We start from the raw sequence: 20,829 nt of genomic DNA, 5'->3' as shown, positions 1-20,829 counted from the left end.
CAAGGAGATTCATTCATACGTCATAACTAAGGCTCGGTAGATAGTAATGACGCTATGAAAGTGCCCCAGTTCCATCAGATGAAAATTAACAGACTATAGTAAGTGAAATAATCCCACATCCAACCAGGGCTGGTATTCTCGTCGGTTAACGAAGCTCCGTAGCACATCTTCCTTGGCGATTTGTTTTTAGATATGGCTGACTACTATCCCTTTGGATGTTATTTACACAGTATGACGATACCGGAAGGATTTAGGTAACACAGAAGAGGAGTGTAGGGTGACATAAACAAAATAATTCGCTTAGGAAAAGGTGTTAGGAAGCTTCATCAACAAACGAGAATACCGACTGTGGATACTACTGTAAGCGATACGGCTACACGTGTCCCCTTGTTTATGAAAGCGATTGTACACGCGATCGAAAACGATCTTTACAACCTCCGTCTTTGCATTCTGAAACATCGAACGACACGTATGGCAACATCCTCCAGTAACTGTGGACAGGATAGAGAGACTAACTAGGAGAGTGTATGTGAGTGAGGAGGAGAAGGGGGAGGAGACCGAGCATGACACAGAGGGATGGAATAGATCGAAGGCTCATACTTGAACATGGCCAGTAATTTAATCAGTACGACATGAAGACGAAATTTTATGCAACGTATGAAATATTGGCAAAAAAAAATCAACAGTGCTCAATGTGAAACCATCAATCACCTGTGTACAGATTGTTCATTGATCGAGTGTACTAGTGAGGACAGAAATAACAATCCACCTCCTAACGATAAATTACGAGACCGTGAGCGATGACTTAGGAAGCTTCGTAATTTCATCTTGGAAACCCAACAAACATCCCAAAATATTGCGTAAGGGTTTCTCCATTCTTCGACCAAAAAGTGGGGCGATATTCCTCACTGCAACTGTGCATTTTATTCCGTTCTAGCTCCTGCCAGACGATATCATTCAGCCTAGGAGACCACCCATTTACTGGAGGGGTTGCCAAGGTCTAAAACTAACCCCTCCAGTTCGAAAAATCTCCCCAAACTTCAATAAAATCGTTTAATGGCACCAAAACTGGAGTAAAGTTAATATTCCAATCCGATATTTTTTTTCATTTGTCTTACTACCTTCAGACGGTTTTATTTAGCATCAAGGACGCTTAACTTGTATAGGGTTAAATACAGTGATGATAGTTTTCCTTCCTTTATTTCGACTTTTTCTTTATTCTTGCAATCATCAGACTATTTTTTGAGGGGATGGGGGTTATGGAAAGACGCTTCAAACTATACTTTCTTTTCTTTACCCCATCAATGCTAAAAACCCCATCTTCAGTTGAATAAAATCGTCTACTGATAAACTCTTCATTAACCCCGTTATTACTAAAAGTCCTTCCCCAGCCGAATAAAATCTAGATGCAGCCTTCATTAACTCCTTCTCTGCTAAAATTTACTCCTCAGCTGGATAAAATCGTCTGGATATGGTCTTTATTAATCCCCTTTACTGCTAAAAGTCCTCTCTCAACTGAAGAAAATCGTCAGGAGGTGGCAAGAATAAAATCGCCTGGAGACTATGATACGGTAATAATAATAATAATAATAATAATAATAATAATTAGAAAGCACTTACAGGACGCATACCTCCACTAATGCCACTGCCATTACAAAGGATCCGGATCCGGATCCGTCGAGATATTGTGTGCAATACATAGAATCAAGATCCGCCCCCAAATTTAATCAACTGTTCCTTGACCCATGGCCCACTCTTCCACAAAATTTTATTGAAATTCACTGAGAACTTTTCGAGAAATTATGCGTAGGATCCGGATCCGGATTCACCCCAAAATCTAATCAGGTCTTCCTTGGCCCATGGCCCATCCTTCCACAATAATTCATTGAAATTCAATTAGAACTTTTGGAGATATCGTGTGGACAAGCAAATAAACAAACATAAGTGAATACATAACCTCCTCCAACTTCGTTCGATATAATAATAATAATAATAATAATAATAATAATAATAAAAATAATAATAATACATCGCCATACTGAAGGGGGCACTGGCGAAGGAGGGTGGAAGGACTAATGGAGGATGGAGGCGTGGGGGACTTAGCCAAACAGGGGCGAGGCAGTCATCAAAGTTTTCCTTCACGCAGATTTACAGAGGAGATGTGAGCTTTACATTATTGGTCATTTATCATACACACCTTCTGATAACTGACAAGGCTTTATGGTTTACTCTAGCGTTGCCTGGTGAGCGTCTGAGATGAGGGATAAAGCTTGGACCAGCCACAGGGATTGTAAAGTCTTCTATGCCTAAGTTTTGTATATCCTGTTTTTCTTATAGTTTCACTCACAGCTACCGAACACTACAAGCTAACGAGTGAATAAGAAAAAAAAAATGCTGTAATTGTAAAGTTTCCTAAGTTTACGCTGTTTATAATGCTGCTTTTATAATGTACTTTCAGCTTCACTTAAAACTACCAAACACTTTACAAACTAGAGTGATTATTTAAGTGAAAAATACGTAAAGTCTCCTTAGCTTCACGTTGTTAAAGTGTTGCTTGTTACTCTTTCAGCTTCACTCAGACAGCCAACCTTACATTTTACAAGCTAACTAGGGTATATATCAAAGTTGTGATAAAATTAAAACATTCCTAAAAATAATCCAGCTGTGGTACTACTGACACTTGTTCATCGTAGAAACTGCCCGGGATCCATTTTCAAGAGGACCCCCAAGTTGTCTTCAGAGGAGCTTAATCAATGTCTACGATGGATGTCTCCAAAATGCACAAGTTTTTCCTTATTTACACCTGAGGAGAATCCAAGCTGGGTCAGAACTTACATTTCTCCAATACACAAATTCTCCCATGTTAGTTTCATTTTTTCACTCGCAACAGCAGTGACTATAATCATTAATCTCGTTGTTCTTTGTATTTTTCGCTATCACCTTCTCTTTAGTTTCTTTGTGAAGTGTGTGACAGGCGTACGAAAGAAGACAATTTACCCGACAGTCTCTCCATTGAAATGTTTAACATTTGAAATAATTTTTCTTTCACGTATTTTCACCAAGATATTCACTCTGATCTTCCTGGACGTCTCTCGTAGGTATACAAGTGAAGGCAGAAATGTAAACAAGTTATCTTACACGGAACTCCGGCTCAAGAAAGTTTATAAGTAGCTACGCATCTTGGTACCTCACGCAGAGGACGTTGTACCCACAGTTTGAGCTATACCTGTAAACACTGAGAGATGCCTGGACCTCCAAGCAATCACACACACCTGCTCATGTAACTGCTACCTACTGCACGCTCTCCGCTAAGGCATCATCATCATCATCAAACAGAAGCAGCAGTAACACCATCATCAAATACAGATGTTACTACCGCTAATCATCATCATCGTCATCATGATCATTACGGCTGTCTTCTTGTTGGAAGAGGGGACTCAGTAAGCATCTCCTCCAACGATTTATTCCGCATGTGACCCATAATATCCCTTGTATGTTCCTGTACCAAAGCATGTCAGTATTACAGAAAGCTTTAGAAAACACAATATAAAATTTCAGTGTAGTATATCAACTACTAAGACAGAAGTATTATGAAGTCTCATATGTTAGCACTAATACTACTTTTACCCCAACTTCTGCTATTTCAAATGATGTACATAGAACCAAAAACATTAAGCAAACGTAAAATAAATAAAAAATGTAAAAAGCAGACGTATAATAGGACCACTCATCCAACTAATCACCTTTCCAACTTTCGAGGGGCTTCATCACACAGGCAGAGTTCACACAGACGCTCAACACAGCTTCACTAAAATGATGCTCTCGGTTTTCTTTGTTTAGCATCAGCGTTGAATGATTAAAAAAGAGAGTTCCCATATCCACTACAAAGACCTAAACCGACAAAAATACTCTGCACTTCCAACAACACAACATTTCCAACAACACAACATTTCCAACAACACAACTTTACTTCCAGCAACAAAAATTCTGGGTAATTACAACAACACGACCTTACTTCCAACAACAAAAATCCTGTGTACTTTCATCAACACTACCTTACTTCCACCACACAACCCAACAGCACTTCCAAAAATACGAACCACTTCCAGGAACACCATCCTCCCACCACGATCCTCCCAACAAGATCCTTCCAACACATTCCTTCCAAAACGATCCTTGCAACACGATCCTTGCAACACGATCCTTCAAACATGACCCTACTTCCACCAGCACGATCCTTCCCACTCCAGCATTTCCCCGACTAGCACCACAACAAGGCTATACACGAAGCAGGGCGCCTCTAAATTTACGACAATCACTTCATTCCAGACACAATATATAACAGTTATAAAGAAAGCTTAAAAAAAAAAAATGCACACAAATTACTTGGTGACAAAAACTAAGCTCAACCTCTACTTCTACTAACACGACGATACTATACTCAAGTTACTTTAATTTGGCCCATATTTTCGTCATTTTGTAGCTTATTTCACATAGCTCAATGGCAGAAAGAGATTATACTATGGCTCTACAACCTATCTATTACACATCTTCATGACTAACAATATATTCCATTGTTAATGTATTGTTAAGACTCAGCATTAAAGATAAGATGGCAAGTTTAGGCCAAGTCTAAGTAAAAACAGCATAGTATTTCCACCAACAAGACCCTGCCTTCCATAGCCAGGTGCATGATAAAACCCATGTCCAGAGTCATATGCACAAAAAAATATAAATAAAAACCCACATCATTATTGCACAAATACCATCCTACTTCCACCAACGCGACCCTTTCTCATTCCGACATTTTTGCCGGCAGCACCACAACAAGGCCGTACACGAAGCAAGAGCAGGGCGCGCCTCTAAACACACGAGCGTCGCCGCCAATACTTCACCCACATTTCCGATGCAAATTACGTAACTCCCGCGTCGCCCCGCACCAAATTATGAAGTTATTCGTAAGGGTCCGGCCCAGCGGCGATCACTCTCTGCCACGCCCTCCCTCCCCGATAATTCAGCTCCGGGTAAAAATGGAGAGGCAGAGATGAGATTGTCCCTCACCTGACACGCCGCGAGGAAATGGCTGGCTGTCGCAAAGTTGGGGCCACGGGGAAGAGTCTCGCAGTTTCCTATATTTTCCTGCTCTTGTAATTTTATGCAGCCACCACCGCCGCCGCCTGCGTTGCTGTTGTTTCAGTTGCTTCGGTTCTTCCATGACTTTGCTTCTCTTCTCGTGCCTATGTTTCAGCTGTTTATCTCATGACTATTATTTTATCCACATTTCAAAGTCATTTTACTATTCCTTATTTTTCTGCGTTAGTTATTTCAGTGCCGCAGGTGTTGTTTCAGTTTCAGTTGCTTCAATACTGCCTTTCCTCTCTTGCCTATGCTTTACCTGCTTCATTTATCTCATGACCAAGCTATTTATTAATTCCACGTTTCCTTTTACGATTCCTTATATTCCTGGCTGTAATTTTATGCAGCCAACGCCGCCAGTTTTCTTATTTGTTTCAGTTCTTTCATAACCTTATCTTTTGTTGTGCACCCGTTTCAACTGCGTTTATTGGATCCAAGATGTTATAATTTCAAGCCACCAGTGCGTTTCAGTTCCTTCCTTTCTTCCATGACGCTTGCCTTACTGTATTCACGTTTCAGCTACATCAGTTAACCATGCTTCGGTGGTATTTAGGTATTTCACACTTCCTCCTGCCATGTTTATTTTGGAGAGCCGATGTGTTTATACTGCTTCACTTTTCTCATGACTTCCATATATTTGTCCATGTTTCTGGGGTAACTCGATTTCCAGTCTTTCTTGTTATTTTCTGCTTCCGGGACTGCTTCACTTTATTCAAGCCGTCCAAAAGTTTTCGTCCTGTTGTATGCACGTCTTAGTTGTGTTTTGTCATTTTCAGTCCTTATTTGGCCTATGCTGCAGGGATACTTTACAATGCCTTATCGATTCCCGAGTAGTAATCTCTAAACAGTTGGTTTCAATTACTTTAGTTCTTTTGTTTTTATTTCAGACACGTTTCGCAACTCCTTACTGTTCATACTATTAAAAGTAATGATGGAGAGGAACGTCTTCATATAATGGCACTGATACGTGTAGAACCAGGTGGTGGAGCCTCTCGGTTATACAAAGGCTTCTCATCTCCTTCCCTATCACTCAAAAGGAGGATGGATTGCACATGGGCAACTTCAGCCTGCAATTCACCGAGTTCACCTTCATTTGAGCCTGGGGTTAAAGGTTAGCTGTTGTAATTTTATACCACCCTACTGTTTCACAAATCTCAGTTCTTCCATTACTTTACCTCAGGGGCACACTACAATTTATTATGCGTCTTTATTGTTATATATTCACTGCGTCATGAGACTTTCAACTCTCTCAAAACTTTGCTTTTATCTGACAATGTTCCTAGGGTACAGCTGACAACATACGAACCCGGGACAGCATCAGTGTTGTGGCAAAGGTCTAGCATTTGGAACAGTTGACAACCTTGACGTAAGCACATGTTTGTTGGTGGCACTGACATGAATGAACGAAGGTGTTAAATACTAGCTGAAAGAACCAGGTAACTGTGACGTATGAAAGCTGGAAATTGTAGCTAGCCCTCCACTTCACACACTATCCCAGCTTCATGTGTGGCCAACTGTACATACTAAATCTGAATCTGTATGCTGTATTAGATTCCTTAACTGAGGCTCCTATGACACATTCAGCAAAAATAAATAACTAAATCGTCTGGCGTACCTGCAACATATTATCAGAGTTAATAGTGCCAGGTTAACATTCAAGTTCCTTTGACTAACTCAGTTAATATAACCCCTAGCTGAAATAGAAAACTAGAGCTGCCCCAGTAATGAGAGGGTTTGTATACTGACACACACTACCACCAAAACCAGAAAGCAGCTTGTATAATTTGTGTATATTTTTTAAGTCGCCCCTCCTCCTCAACTTCTACCCTTTGATTCCTTCTTCCTTGCATAAAAAAATATATATACATTATTTTAACTAATATTTTTACCGAGCGAATTGGCAGGTATTGATCATTTTTACCCACGTATGGTAAAAAAACAAAAAAAAATCTCAAATAACACACATTCTTGAAAACCCTAATGGTATTTTATCGTTACACCTCCTCTGCCCTCCCCTTCCCTTCTCCCCAGCCCTTCTCTTCTCCCCAGCCCTTCTCTTCTCCCCTCCCTTTCCCTTCTCCCCAGCCTCTCCCTTCTCCCCTGCCCTTCTCTTCTTCCCAGTCCCCCTTCTCCCCAGCCCTTCTCTTCTTCCCTGCTCTTCCCTTCTCCCCAGCCCTTCCCTTCTCCTTTATCTTCCCTTCTCCCTTTATCTTCTCTTCTCCCTTCACCTTACCGTCTCCCTTCATATTCTCTCCTCCCTTCACCTTCCCTTCTCCCCTCCTCTCCCCTTCTCCCCATACACGAACCGACCTTCACGCGAGCCCCTCTCCCCGTTCTATGCCGGGAATACTAATGGCTCGCTTACCACACCTTAATTTTAATAATACCAGTTTTTACCCTCTTACCAACAATGCCGCGAACATGCTTAACATAAGAGTGGGTGAGGAGGATACGGGGCACACACGAACCCGCGTCATTGTCGGCTGTAGTCTATGTGGCTTTGGAAATTGCGTAGCACCTCCTTCTAAGCGAATTATTCTACACATTGCAACTCAGTGTCCTCTTTTATGTTACTGATGGAAACTATGTCAATAATTAACGATATAAACACCAAACAAATGAAGGTTATGACGCAATACGCAAAATAAGTAGCAAAGGAGGAGGTGCTACACGAAGCCTTGTATGTCAGCTAGAATACAGATCTATGAACCAGCCTATCTATCTATCTACTATCTATCCATAGCCAGACGCCTTAATCCCGTAAGAGGTGGCCATAAACAAATCGCCTCCATGTCGTCCTGTCCCCTGCCATCAAGCTACCCTACCCCCAGCTTACACCCTCCTCTCTCATATACCTCTACTTCCTCCCTCCATCTCATCCTCGGTCTCCCCCTCCCAGAGACGAAACTGTTTCCAAATACTCCCTTAACCACACAACCAAAGGGACAGACGCAAACCCACTATCATTTCAAGCGAACGTTTGCAAAATCTTACCAAACCACTATCATTATAAGCGAACGTTTGCGACATCATGCTAACCCTACTATCATTATAAGCGAACGTTTGCGACATCATGCTAACCCTACCATCGTTATAAGCGAACGTTTGCGACATACTGCCAACCCCACTATCATTATAAGCGAACGTTTGCGACATACAGCCAACCCCACTATCATTATAAGCGAACGTTTGCGAAATCTTGTCAACCCCAAACACGAAAGACAAAACTGAGAAATAACACATCACAACTACTGCCAATCACAACTATAGTCAATCAACCTATCTGTGTATTTTATTCTCTTAGTCTATTATTGTCCCATCATGTGCGTAGGGGGTCCTGGGCTAGGCTACTTAGTTCAGACATTTAAGGTGAAAAAGATGAGCCCGGTCCCTCGCCTCTGAGTAGTATTATGCGAACCCAAACCACAATTTTTATATAAACTCTTCTTGGCTATATCTAGCTGGTGCGCGTACACTCACTAGACCACCAGGCGTCACGTCGGTTATATGGTTACCACCCAACGTATGACATGGCTTTTACTAGATCACCAGGCGTTACTCTGGTTATATGGTTACCACCCAGCGTATGACATGGCGGTCTGGGTTACAAGAAAAAATAAATAAATAAAAGTTGGCATGTCATTCAGTGTAGAGACGACTGAAAGTAGCACTGCCTGTGATTAGAAAGGCGGAACTTCCACTAATTCACACCAGCAACTAATCAACACTTTCAATCACGACTGATTAACAGATCACAACTCTAATTAACCATAATGCCAATTAATTACACCTACAGCTAAACAGAGGCAGTCAATTACCAATACCTGGCTTGAAGACGGGAGCAGATATTGACCTAAGGTAATTATATCTTAAGCCTTGTAAAATTAAACCAGTGTTGTTAATAAAGGAGATTGTAAAGAAATGATGGTAATGACGATGAGAATACGATGTTGTGTGATTATTATGAGAAGTAGGATAATATGGGTGTGATTATAAGAGAAATACTAGATTGTGGGTGATGGTGGAGATGACTGAGGGAGAGAGCTGGGCAGTAAGTGAAGTGAAGGGTAAGAGGAAACGGATTCTGAAAAACGATTATTACTATTATTATTATTATTATTAAGATATATGAAGTGGGTAATGAAGAAGATTATAGTAACAATGGGCGATGGTGTATATAAAGACAGCATATAATGAAAACAGTGATCATCGGGCAAGTTATGTGATGGTGACGTTGTAAGGAAGGTGGTGGTGGTGATAGTGGTGATGGTGATGGCAGGGAGGGCCAGCATACAAAGCAGCCTATGAAAGAGTGTGATGAAGGTGATGAAAAGTGAGGTACAATATCAACTGATGACGAGAGTGAAGATGAAGTATTTGGCAGGTAAGATGATGAAAATGACTGAGAAAATTATGTGAAGAATTACGATGATGTAGGTGATAATGAAGATGATTATTGTTAAAAATGACGCAGATGTGTGATGATGACGATGAAAATACAAGAAAAAATGATTATCCAAGAATTATGATCCTGTAGGTATGGATGAATATGACAAAGGTTATTCTGAATGTGATGTGATGGTGTATATAATGTGGGCATAAAAAAGAAATGATGCAAGCACAGCATACAACAGTAATGATGTTAGTGGCGGAGATGGTGATGGCAGTGGTGGTAATGGGGGCAGTTATGGTGGTGATGGTAATGGTGATGGTGGTAACTGTGGTGGTGATGGTGATGGTATTGATGATGTGGGTCCTGGTTTTGATGGTGACGGTGATGGTGTTGGTGGTGTGGGTGCAGGTTTTGATGATGATGGTGGTGGTGGTGGTGCCGATGGGGTGGTGACGGGGGTGGTGACAAAAGGGAAAAGCCAGCATACAAAGCAGACTATGAAACAAGTTAGTGTGATGAAGGTGGTGAAAAGTGAGGTACGCTACTGATGCTGAAGACGATGGGTAACGAAGAAGCATTTGGCAGGTGAGGATCGCTTGACTGACAAGTGGAAAGCCGATTACTTAGCATGACCGGTGGGTGAGGAGATGGATGCACGGGAGGATAGTTAGGGAGAGATGAGAGACGGGGGAGGAGAGTAATCAAGGAGGGGGAGAAGAAATTGCTTATGCTGGAAAGGAATACAACAAGCCTAAATTATGCAAAAGAATGTCTTAATTATCATCATCATAATCACTGTAATCATCATCAATATCCTCCTCCTCCTCCTCCTCTTCCTTCCCCTTCTCCTCATCATAATCATAAATATCTTCATCCCCACAGCCATCCTCCTCCTCCTCATCCTCATCCTGATCCTCATTACTATCATTCTGATCCTCATCGTCAACAGAATCATTATCAACATCGTACATACTACCATTATCATCATCGTTACCATCATCACCATTATCATCAACATCAGAGTCATCACTAAAGTTGATTCTCTCTATTATAAACTGGATGAGTAGGACGCAAGAGTGGAAAAGACAAAAAACATGAGAACATTCACGAGAGCTCGCAGCGAAAAGGGTGACACATCGTTCACGCCATCAAAACAAAAGATACATACGAGTACACACACACACACACACACACACACACACACACACACACACACACACACACACACACACACACTCAACCTTTCCCCTGCCTCCCAGTCCCCAAAGATAAACGCCAACTCTAACCCCTTTGCAGCTCTCTCGTTAGTGTCCCCCCAAACTCTTCATTAGCATTGCCTACCTCAAGCAAGGAGATAAATGCTATACTAAATGGTGCCCTGAATACCTAATTATGTTTTAACCAGACTGTGGGCGGCCTAGGGCGAGGTGAGGCGGAGGGGTGGAAGGAATAAACAATGATTTGGATGGATGCAGTGGGGTATAACTTGTTGGATTTATCTGGGTGATTTTCGGATGGATGAGGCAGGTGTGGGAGCAGGTGTGTTGATTGTAATTTAGACCAGTGTGTGTTGGGAGTGTGTGTGTGTGTGTGTGTGTGTGTGTGTGTGTGTGTGTGTGTGTGTGTGTGTGTGTGTGTGTGTGTGTGTGTGTGTGTGTGTGTGTGTGTGTGTGTGTGTGTGTGTGTGTGTGTGTGTGTGTGTGTGTGTGTGTGTGAGAGAGAGAGAGAGAGAGAGAGGGGGGGGGAGATGTAATGAAGCCAACCAACGCACAGAGAAGAAAAACTCTGAGAAGTATCAAGAAATTTATGAAAGTAATAAGAATCAAGAGAACAACATGAAAATACAATAGCATAATTATTAAAAACAACAACAACAAGAAGACCAGGAGGAGGAGGAGGAGGAGGAGGAGGAGGAGGAGAAGGAATATAGAAGATAAGCAGCAGCAGCATACACGCAAACATAAAGGAGGAGAGGAGAGGAGAAAAGACAAGAGAGGAGAGGAGAAGAGAAAAGAGGAGGAGAGAAGAAGAGGGGAGAGGAGAGGAGAGGAGAGAAACAGGAGCAAATGCAGGAGCACGTGCAGGAGCTGGTGCAGGAACAGGAGAAGGAGCACGAACACGAGGAGAAAAAAGGAAATGTAGAAAAAACAGAGAGCTAATCTGTGGGTACGGGAGACTGCACCAGACAAAAGTACCACCCATAATAAAAACAATATTTAGACGAAGGAAGTGGAGGAGGAGGAGAAGAATCAAACGGAGAAGGAGAAGATGAAGAAAATGGAGGAGGAGGAGGAAGAGGAGAAGGAAAGAGTGAGAAGAAGAAATAAAACCAGCAAAAAGAAGGAAAGAAGGAACAGAAAAATATGGTTTAAGAAAAGAAGAAAAGCAATATAATGACCAATTAGAGGCAGCAGAAAGAAGAAATATGACTAGCAATAAAAAGTATAAATAAAAAAACACCAACATAAACAAGGAGGAGGAAAAAGAGGAGAAAAGGAAGTAGAGTAAGAAGAGATAATTTGTAGGTGAGAAGAGTAGGGGTAATTTGTTGGTATGAGGAAGAGTAATTTGCAGGTAAGAAGAGTAAGAGTAATTTGCAGGTAAGAAGAAAAGTAATTTGCAGGTAAGAAGAAGAGTAAGAATAATTTGCAGGTAAGAAGAAGAGTAGGAGTAATTTGCAGGTAAGAAGAAGAGTAAGAGTAATTTGCATGCAAGAAGAAGAGTAAGAGTAATTTGCAGGTAAAATGAGGAGTAAGAGTAATTTGCAGGTAAAAAGAGGAGTGAGAGTAAGAGGTAATTTGTAGGTGAGAGAGAGGGCAGCACTTATGTTCCTCACCCCCGAGCCCGCAAAGTAACAGAAACCAGGGACACCTCTCCATAATTTTTTTTGTCTCCGCCCTCAGCATGATAATAAGTGTGTGTGTGTGTGTGTGTGTGTGTGTGTGTGTGTGTGTGTGTGTGTGTGTGTGTGTGTGTGTGTGTGTGTGTGTGTGTGTGTGTGTGTGTGTGTGTGTGTGTGTGTGTGTGTGTGTGTGTGTGTGTGTGTGTGTGTGTGTGTGTGTGTGTGTGTGTGTGTGTGTGTGTGTGTGTGTGTGTGTGTGTGTGTGTGTGTGTGTGTGTGTGTGTACGCCCACTGCTCTACCCATCCCCCCTACTCCTCTCATTACCTACTAGCACCCCTCCTCACTCCTCACTCCCTATCCCCCCTCCCAATTCTTCAGCCTATCCCCTCCTCTGACACAGCTCCCTCACATCCAGCTAACTTCTCAATTCCCCCTATTAATCTCAACCCCACCCTCCCTTCTCCGTCTATACCCCCCTCATGCTCACTTCTCTGTTCTCTCCCCCTTCTCCTCCCCCTCCTCCTCAAATCCATGGCTTCCCCACTCCCTTCCCAACCCTCTACCCTTCTCTCTCCTCCTCCCCAACTCTCCCTACGTCTTCACTCTTCAATCCCCTCGCCTTCCTCACTCATCAATACCCCTCCAAACTTCTCCGTCTTATGTCTGCCTATTTTCCTCACTCCTATGGTACCCTCACCTACCTCTCATTTCTCAGTCTCCCATACTCACTCTTTTCAGCCTCTCCTTATTCACTCCTCAATCCCTCGTTATTCACTCATTTCCCTCTCCTCATTCCAGCCTCCCCATCCTCACTCCTCAGTCTCCCCTTCCACTCCTAAGTCTCCCCTTCCTCACTCCTTGGTTCCCCATTCCCCTTCACAATCCTTACCCCCCTCCTTTTACTCCTCATCCCCCTTCCCTCCTCTCACTCCTCTGCCCACCCCTCTCTCACTCGCTTCTGAATCCTCCCCATCCTCATTCCTCAACCTACCCCACCCTCCTCCACCTCTCCCTCAGCAACCCCCCGCCAGCACCCAGCCACCCCTTGGAGCGAGGACAGATGGAGGAGAGCTGGTAGGGATGGAGGGAACAAGGAGGAATGGAGGGAGGAAGGAGGAATGGAGAGAACAAGACTAGAGGGATGACAGAAGGGAGGGATGGAGTAAATAATATGGGAAGAATGGAGGGAGGATGATGAGAGGGAGAAACAGAAAGAGATGAGGGAGAGAGCTGGGAAGTAAGGAAGATATGAAGGATGGAGGAAGAACTGGGATTGGTGGAGGGAGAAGTCTGATGAGAGAGAGTTCTTGGGGAGAATGTGGAAGGGATACATGCAGAATGAAGGGAGAGAGCTGGGAAGACTGGAGAGAAAGGGCTGGAGAGACTAGAAGAGATGAGGGAGCAATGTGCGATGGGGAGAGGAGGAATGCAAGAGGGAGAAAAGGAAATATGTAAGAATGGAAGAGAAGAGGGTATACAGAAGGAGGGAAAAGCTAGATAAAATAATATAGAAACGAAAACAAGGAAGACGAGGGATTGAGGAAAACACAGAAGGATTGACTAAAAGAGGAAAGTAAGAAAATGGATGGAGGGAAAAAGGAGTTTACTGAATGAATAGAAAAGCGAACAGAACTTAAAATATAAAGAGAAGTAGAAAAGAGAGAAATCAAGGGATGTGTGCGAGTGTTCGGGGAATTAGCATCGCCATTTTGGGTATCAATGATGGAAGGAAGAATCTGAGACATGTGGGGGAGACTGACAGGTATGCAAGGGATGAGTCACGAATTAGACAAAAGAACCTGAGTGGGATGCGACAAAGATTTACATGTCAGTGGGAGGAAGCTGGGTAAAAGCTAAATAAAACAGGTAGCAAGAAAGATTTATTAGTTAAATGTGGGGTGACTGAAGTACGACTCCAAAAAATACCAGTGTCTTAGAGAGATTAAGCTCAGACATACCAGGCTATACCACGATAAAAACTGAGCCACGACATATCAAAACATACCAGTAAGTAAGAGTAACAGAACCTAGACATATCATTCCATACCAAGATATCTGAGTGATTGACAAGTTGGTGAGCGAGGGGATGGAGCTTAGACATACCAAAATACTGTATACAGGATGCAGGAGTAATTACCAAGGTGCACCATAAAATTCCAGAATCCGAGAATGATTTATAAGTTCGTGGGGGGCGATTCGTTCTAGACACACCAATCAAAATAACGGGATGGATGAGTGATTTATGAGTTGTTGGTTGGTAGGTGGGTACAGATATGCCAGACTATACTCATCATCATCATCATCATCATCATCATCATCATCATCAGCCTTACCCTACTTCTCAGTAACTCCAATATGATTATATTTCAATGTGTTCTTGCTACCTCTATATGGCTATATTCATTTTAGCTGGGATCTCTTGTAGTCAAAGCGTTTCTAGAGGGTCTATCTAACTCTTGAAAACTCTCTCCTAGATAGAAATGAATAGTCCTGTGGTGGTAAGGCTATAAAACACAGAACACCTACCGAGAGGATTCGGAAATGCAATCAGGAAATCACAAAAGCAAGATATACTAGAAGACAAATACACCAAATAATACCAGGATGCAAATATACCAAATAAACTAGGATGTAAATACACCAGCTCATACCAACATGCAAATAATTTGCCCCACACATACCAAAATACTAAGGTTCGAGGATGATTTACAGGCAAACTGGTAAGTGACTGAGAAACGCAGAAGGAACTGGTATTAGCCGAGGTTACCGTGAATGGATAAAAGTCTGTGTGCGATGTGACATGGGTGTGTGAGAGAGGGGTGTGTGTGTGTGTGTGTGTGTGTGTGTGTGTGTGTGTGTGTGTGTGTGTGTGTGTGTGTGTGTGTGTGTGTGTGTGTGTGTGTGTGTGTGTGTGTGTGTGTGTGAAGTGAGTATAACAACAAATGGTGTGTGAGGGAGAGAAGCAGTATATAAGCGAGAGAAGGGGAAGGAATGGAGGAGGAGTAGCAGGAGAGGGAGGTATTGCCCTAACGAGGTGGTGTCAGAGTGGTGGGCGCTTTACAAGTCGGCCGTCAGCTTGCCATTAGAACAGGGCAGCGAGTCTGGCCGCAAGGTGGTAATCTAGCCGACGATTTACCTAAGTGGACAAACCGCAGGCCAGGCGAGAAGGGGCTTTGAGAGGGGGCGCTGGAAGGTCCGTCGGGTGAGGGTAGGGTCTGCGTGGGTTACTCTTCTCTTGCCCTGCCTGGTTAAAGAAGGCGCTAAGTTATACAGAGGTGTAATAGCTTGGTTAACTAGGATGATATACGGGCGTGCTGTGTTAATTCCTCGCTCGGTTATCCAGCTTGGTTTATGCATCTGGTACCATATTCGTATACTTTCTTGAGCCTTAGGTGTATACAAGATTGTTTTGTTTACTGAAGAATTATACTCCCATATTGCAATTGTTTTTATGCTGAAGGTAAGAATTTCGGCCCAGTTTGAACTCGCTTCAGGTCAGCTCGAAATTGTTATTATTATTATGAATTTCAGTCGGGGGTGGGAAATAGAGTCAAAAATACAACATCAATTTGACTTACTAGTGGGTATACGAAAAACCAGGACAATAATCATCTAATAGAGGCTTCAAATATTAAGATACTTATCGGTAACTGAGGGGATGCAAATCGGTCTCAAGGAGAGGATGACTTGGGGAATGCAACCATGGAGGTGGATTTAATCTGGTACCTAAGCCTTCTGGTAGCTGACTGAGATATGATGATTTCAGATGGTTGGTTTGGTCTTTCGAGTTGACGTATTCACAGTAGATTCGAAGGTTCCAAATCATTTACATCGTTTTCGCATATTACGTCATTATTAGCACAGTTTATTAACGAAACCTTAATTTAAAAATCCCCTTATTTTTCTTTAAACTATAATTTTAGCCATTATCAGAAAGGACTTACAAATTAAACCAGTTGTTAGACGCTCGCATATGCAAGAATGTGTGCGAATCTTAGCTGCAGCTTTACATTAAACACAATTTCAGTGTCTTTGTGGGAATAGCTCCTCAGGCTGGACAACTCGTGGCCTTGTGAAACCAAGATGCATTGCTTGTTTACAGTTCCATCTTCACCGATACTGCTGCCAAATAGTTACTAATCACATAAGAATGAACAATAAAGTGAAAAAGAAGACATAACAAGATGATTCCTGGTGATTAACTGCTGTCAAGACTTATCAGAGAAATTGGTTACAATCTATTATCACGTCTCCACGAAAGTTTAAATAGAAAAATACATCAAAAACAATTCCAGACTTTAACTGGGAAGCACTATTTACGTTAAAAAAGTAAAAACGCCTTGTTATTACTTCCCAGGGCTAACTTAAGATGAAAAAATAAATACAAGCCAAAATTATTCCTCATAATCATTAAGTTATGAAGACAAATTAATCTTTCTTAAGTGAAAAAATACGACGAACAAAATTATTCTTCCATAATATTTAACTACGAGGCTTTATTTATCACGGCAATTATTTAAGCTCCTTTATAAAAACTTCTCCAGGGTGGTTTATGCATCTGAGAGCTTCCCATCATCACTACCACCACCACCACCCAGGGATTCCTCATCACTTTTGCCCTGAGGTTATGATGACTACGAACATAAATACCTAGAGCGAAATTTTGGGTGATGAAAAGTGTTGCGGAGGGTGAGTGATGAAAGGGGTGAGTGATGAAGATGGTAGGTGATGAACAGGGTGGCTGATGAACAGGGTGCGTGATGAACAGGGTGGGCGATAAACAGATAGCAGGTGATGAAGAATTAGTAGCTGATAATGACCACACACAAAATCGCCTGGGAAGAGGTTGGGTGATAATTGGGTGAGTGATGAACTAAGGTGGATGATGAAAGTGGTCGACAGATATGTGGTGAGTTATGAGCAAGTGAACAATATGATGGGTGGTGAATAGACTGGGGGTGAAGAACAGGAAGGCAGGTAAGAACAAATGATAAAAAGACAAGACGAAGAGGCTGAGAGATGAAGAGGGGGCTGGGTGATGAAAGAACTGGGTGATGCATAAAGAACCAGGTGGTGAACAAAAGATGAACGAGGGGCGGGGAGTGGTGAACAAGGAGGTGGGCGCTGATGTGTGTAATGATCAAAACTCCGTGTACTGTACTTAATGATAAAGGTGTTGTTAAAATATACTCAGCAATTCGGGGTGCAGGGATGACAGTATAGGTGGAAAGGTTAAGGGATAAACAAGAGACTGACTGACAAAGCAAGTAACACGAGCGTGAACCAGAAAACACACACACACACACACACTAAGCATTTAAAGTCTGAAAGTAAACAAAACAAGCAAGATGGATGAGAACCATGAAATCAAACAACCAAAGAGCAATTAAACAGCTGAAAGTATACAAAATATGCAAGATCGACGTTAGCCAGAAAAACATGCATCCACCAAGCAATCAAGGAATCAGAGAGTAAACAAAACAAGGAGGATGGATGTGATGTAGAAAAACAAACTACAACCACTGGGCTATTAAAGAGCTGAGTGTAAACAAGGAAATCAAGATGGGTGTGAGGGAAAATAAAGAAAGAGAATAAACAACCTGGACGGGAAACAGAAAGCAAGACAAGAAAACAAGCAAGTCGAGAGTAAGGTAAAGGAGTCACTGAGCACTTAAACACCTTGAGCTAAACAATGCATAGTATAAGAAAGGAAACAAGATGGATGAGAAAGAGAGAGAATAAACAGCCTGGGACCTATTAGACAGATAAACTGATGACGAACATGTGATACGGACAACCAGAATAATGCGAGGCAAGCATTCTGAATTACTGATGGTTCTCAAGGTGTATGGCACAAACAGCAGAGAGCATTGGGAACGTGGGACAAATCTGGAGAGCAAAATCACATCCACATACAAAGCCACAGCTATATCCATAAGACATCCATAGCCATTAGTTTGAAAAGACAGCCAAAATTGAGATACAGACACTGGGGTATCGAGGAACGGTATAATAGGTAGGAGGACAGGGCTACAGAAGTAAGGTAAATAGCTGTGAATGTACAAAGAAAGGCAATATTAAGGCGAGAGACGAGTAGCCTGAAATGTGTAAAGCAAGCATAAAGGAGAAAGACGTAAACCAGATGGAGGATGGGGATATCAGTGAAAGTATAAGAGTGAGACTGATAATTATGAGTCAGACAGCCCAGAATGTCAAAAGCAGAGACAGGATATATGGATGACGTAATGCGGACAGAGGAACCGGACATGGTTTAAGTAAGGTGGGTGGAAGGGGAAATCAGTGACTATAAAAGAAACGGACTTATTATTAATGAGTCAGACAGCAATGAATGTACCAGTCAAAGGAAAGAAAGAAGCTACAAAGCGAATGGCAGAAAGGAAATAACAGCAGTGAAGACAGAGGAGATAGTATAAGCATCAGTAAAGAAGAGAACTGAGAATGAGAGATGCAGACAACTAAAAACATGTAAAGCAGACACTGGCGAAGCTGAGATAATAAAGCAGAGACAGAATAAAGCAGAAGGGCGAATGACAGGCAGGCAGGTAGGCAAGTAGACAGGGAGAATGAACCGGGTAAGGGAAAAACAGAAAGACCTATTGTTGTATGGTCGTGGGCTTAGGGGGTTTTCTTGAGTTCATTCTTACCAGTTTATTTCTTCACTGGCCACGTTAAATCAGGCTATAATAACTCCCTCTTAGCTGAATAAAAACACCTGGCGCTAGACAGAGTATTAAAATTGTTTATGCTAAGGGGAAGTTAATGGTGATAGTATTAACTCTCTTACGGTCCTATGACTCACTCTCACAATGACTCACTCTTACAATGACTCATTCTCGTAACGTTATAAGACAGGGAACATACTCATAAAGCAACAGGAAGGGACGGAGGAAGGAAAGGTGCGAGTAGAAGAGGCAGGTGATTAAAACGGAGGTAAGAAGTCAAAATAACATAAGGTTGGGGAGATATCTGTAAGGCGTATGGAAAGAAGATGTGAGGGGCAGAAGGGAGGGCAAACAAGAAAGGCAAGGCAGGGAGAAAGGCCGAGAGGATGGCAGTCAGGAAGATATCGTATAAAGTGAAGATTCAGGCAACAGAGAGACAAGGAGGCAGAAGGGAAGGCATTAGGCAGAGAGGGAGGTAGGCAAGAAGGTATGAGAGGCAGACTAAGGCAGCGGGGAGTGACGCCAAGGCAGCAGAGTGAGACAGTACGGCAGGCACAACAGCGTACGAATAGGAAGACATCGGAAAGACATGAAGCAGGGAGGGGGGGAGACGTGAGGAGCAGAGGAAAAGCGGGAAGAAATGACGGAAGGAGCAGGGACAGACATCGAAGGAGGAAGTGAAAATCAGTTAGGCCGCAGCAAAAGCATAAGGCGGGGTAGAATTCTGGAAGGTACAATGCAGGAAGGGAGGCAAAAAGGAAGATGCGAGAGAGAGAGGAAGACTGCCTGGAAGGTGTGAAGGGCGGCAGGTGAGTGAACGACAGTTCGACAGACACAACGGCAAAACGCAAGGGAACAAAATAGGCAAAAGGCAGGAAAGCAAGGAAAGAGGGAGTCGAGATGGTGTGAGGGACAAGAAGGGAAGCAGTGAGGAAGGCACAAGGCAGGGGATGAGGAAGGCACAAGGTAGGGAATGAGGAAGGAACAAGGCAGGGAATGAGACAGGCAGGAAGGCATAAAGTACGGCGAAAGACTGGGAGAAAGGGATAAGCACGGACGGGGAGAAGAGAGGAAGGCAGGGAGTAATGGCGGTGTGAGAGGCAGGAAGGATGACATAAGGCGGGGAGGGAGCAGGGAATCAGGGAGGTGTAAAGGACAGGGTGGGAGGACAGGGAATCAAGAAGGTCTGAGGGCCAGGGAGGGAGGCAAGGAGGGGCAGGGAGGGAGGCAGGGAGTCAGGAAGGTGTGAGGGGCAGACTGAGGCAGCAGGGAGAGAGAGACACCGAGGCAGCGGGGTAAGTGTGAGGCAAACACGAGAGCGGCGCAGTTAATGTGTTTTCTTACACCCACCCCTGACGCCCCTCCGTTGCCATAAAGACGTAAGCGACGGCCACGATCCTCGCTCACATTAGCAAACCCGGAGGGACTGGTGGGTCTCGGCGGGGAGGACCTGGCCGCTGTCGGGGTCACAGCACACACCTGCCGAGTCCCACCTTACCATATACCAACCTTAAGTACGCCCCTCCATCAATCAACTACACACTTAGACCCGCATTCTCGTCAGGTAAGGAAGCTTCCTAACACCTTTTCCTATGTGACTTATTCTGCTTATTACACCTTACTGTTCTCTTCTGTGATATACAAATTCTTGGAAGCTCTCTGACACCTTTTCCTAAACGATTTATTTTGCTTGTTACATCTTACTGTCCTCTTTTGTGATATATAAATCCTTCTAACATCGCCATACTCTGCATAAATAACGTACAAAAGGGTC

Source organism: Coenobita brevimanus, chromosome 81 (genome assembly GCF_032717465.1).
Source record: "Coenobita brevimanus isolate Jiangsu-jjx chromosome 81, ASM3271746v2, whole genome shotgun sequence".
In the NCBI taxonomy this organism is placed as follows: Eukaryota; Metazoa; Arthropoda; class Malacostraca; order Decapoda; family Coenobitidae; genus Coenobita; species Coenobita brevimanus.
This window is presented reverse-complemented; position numbering follows the sequence as displayed.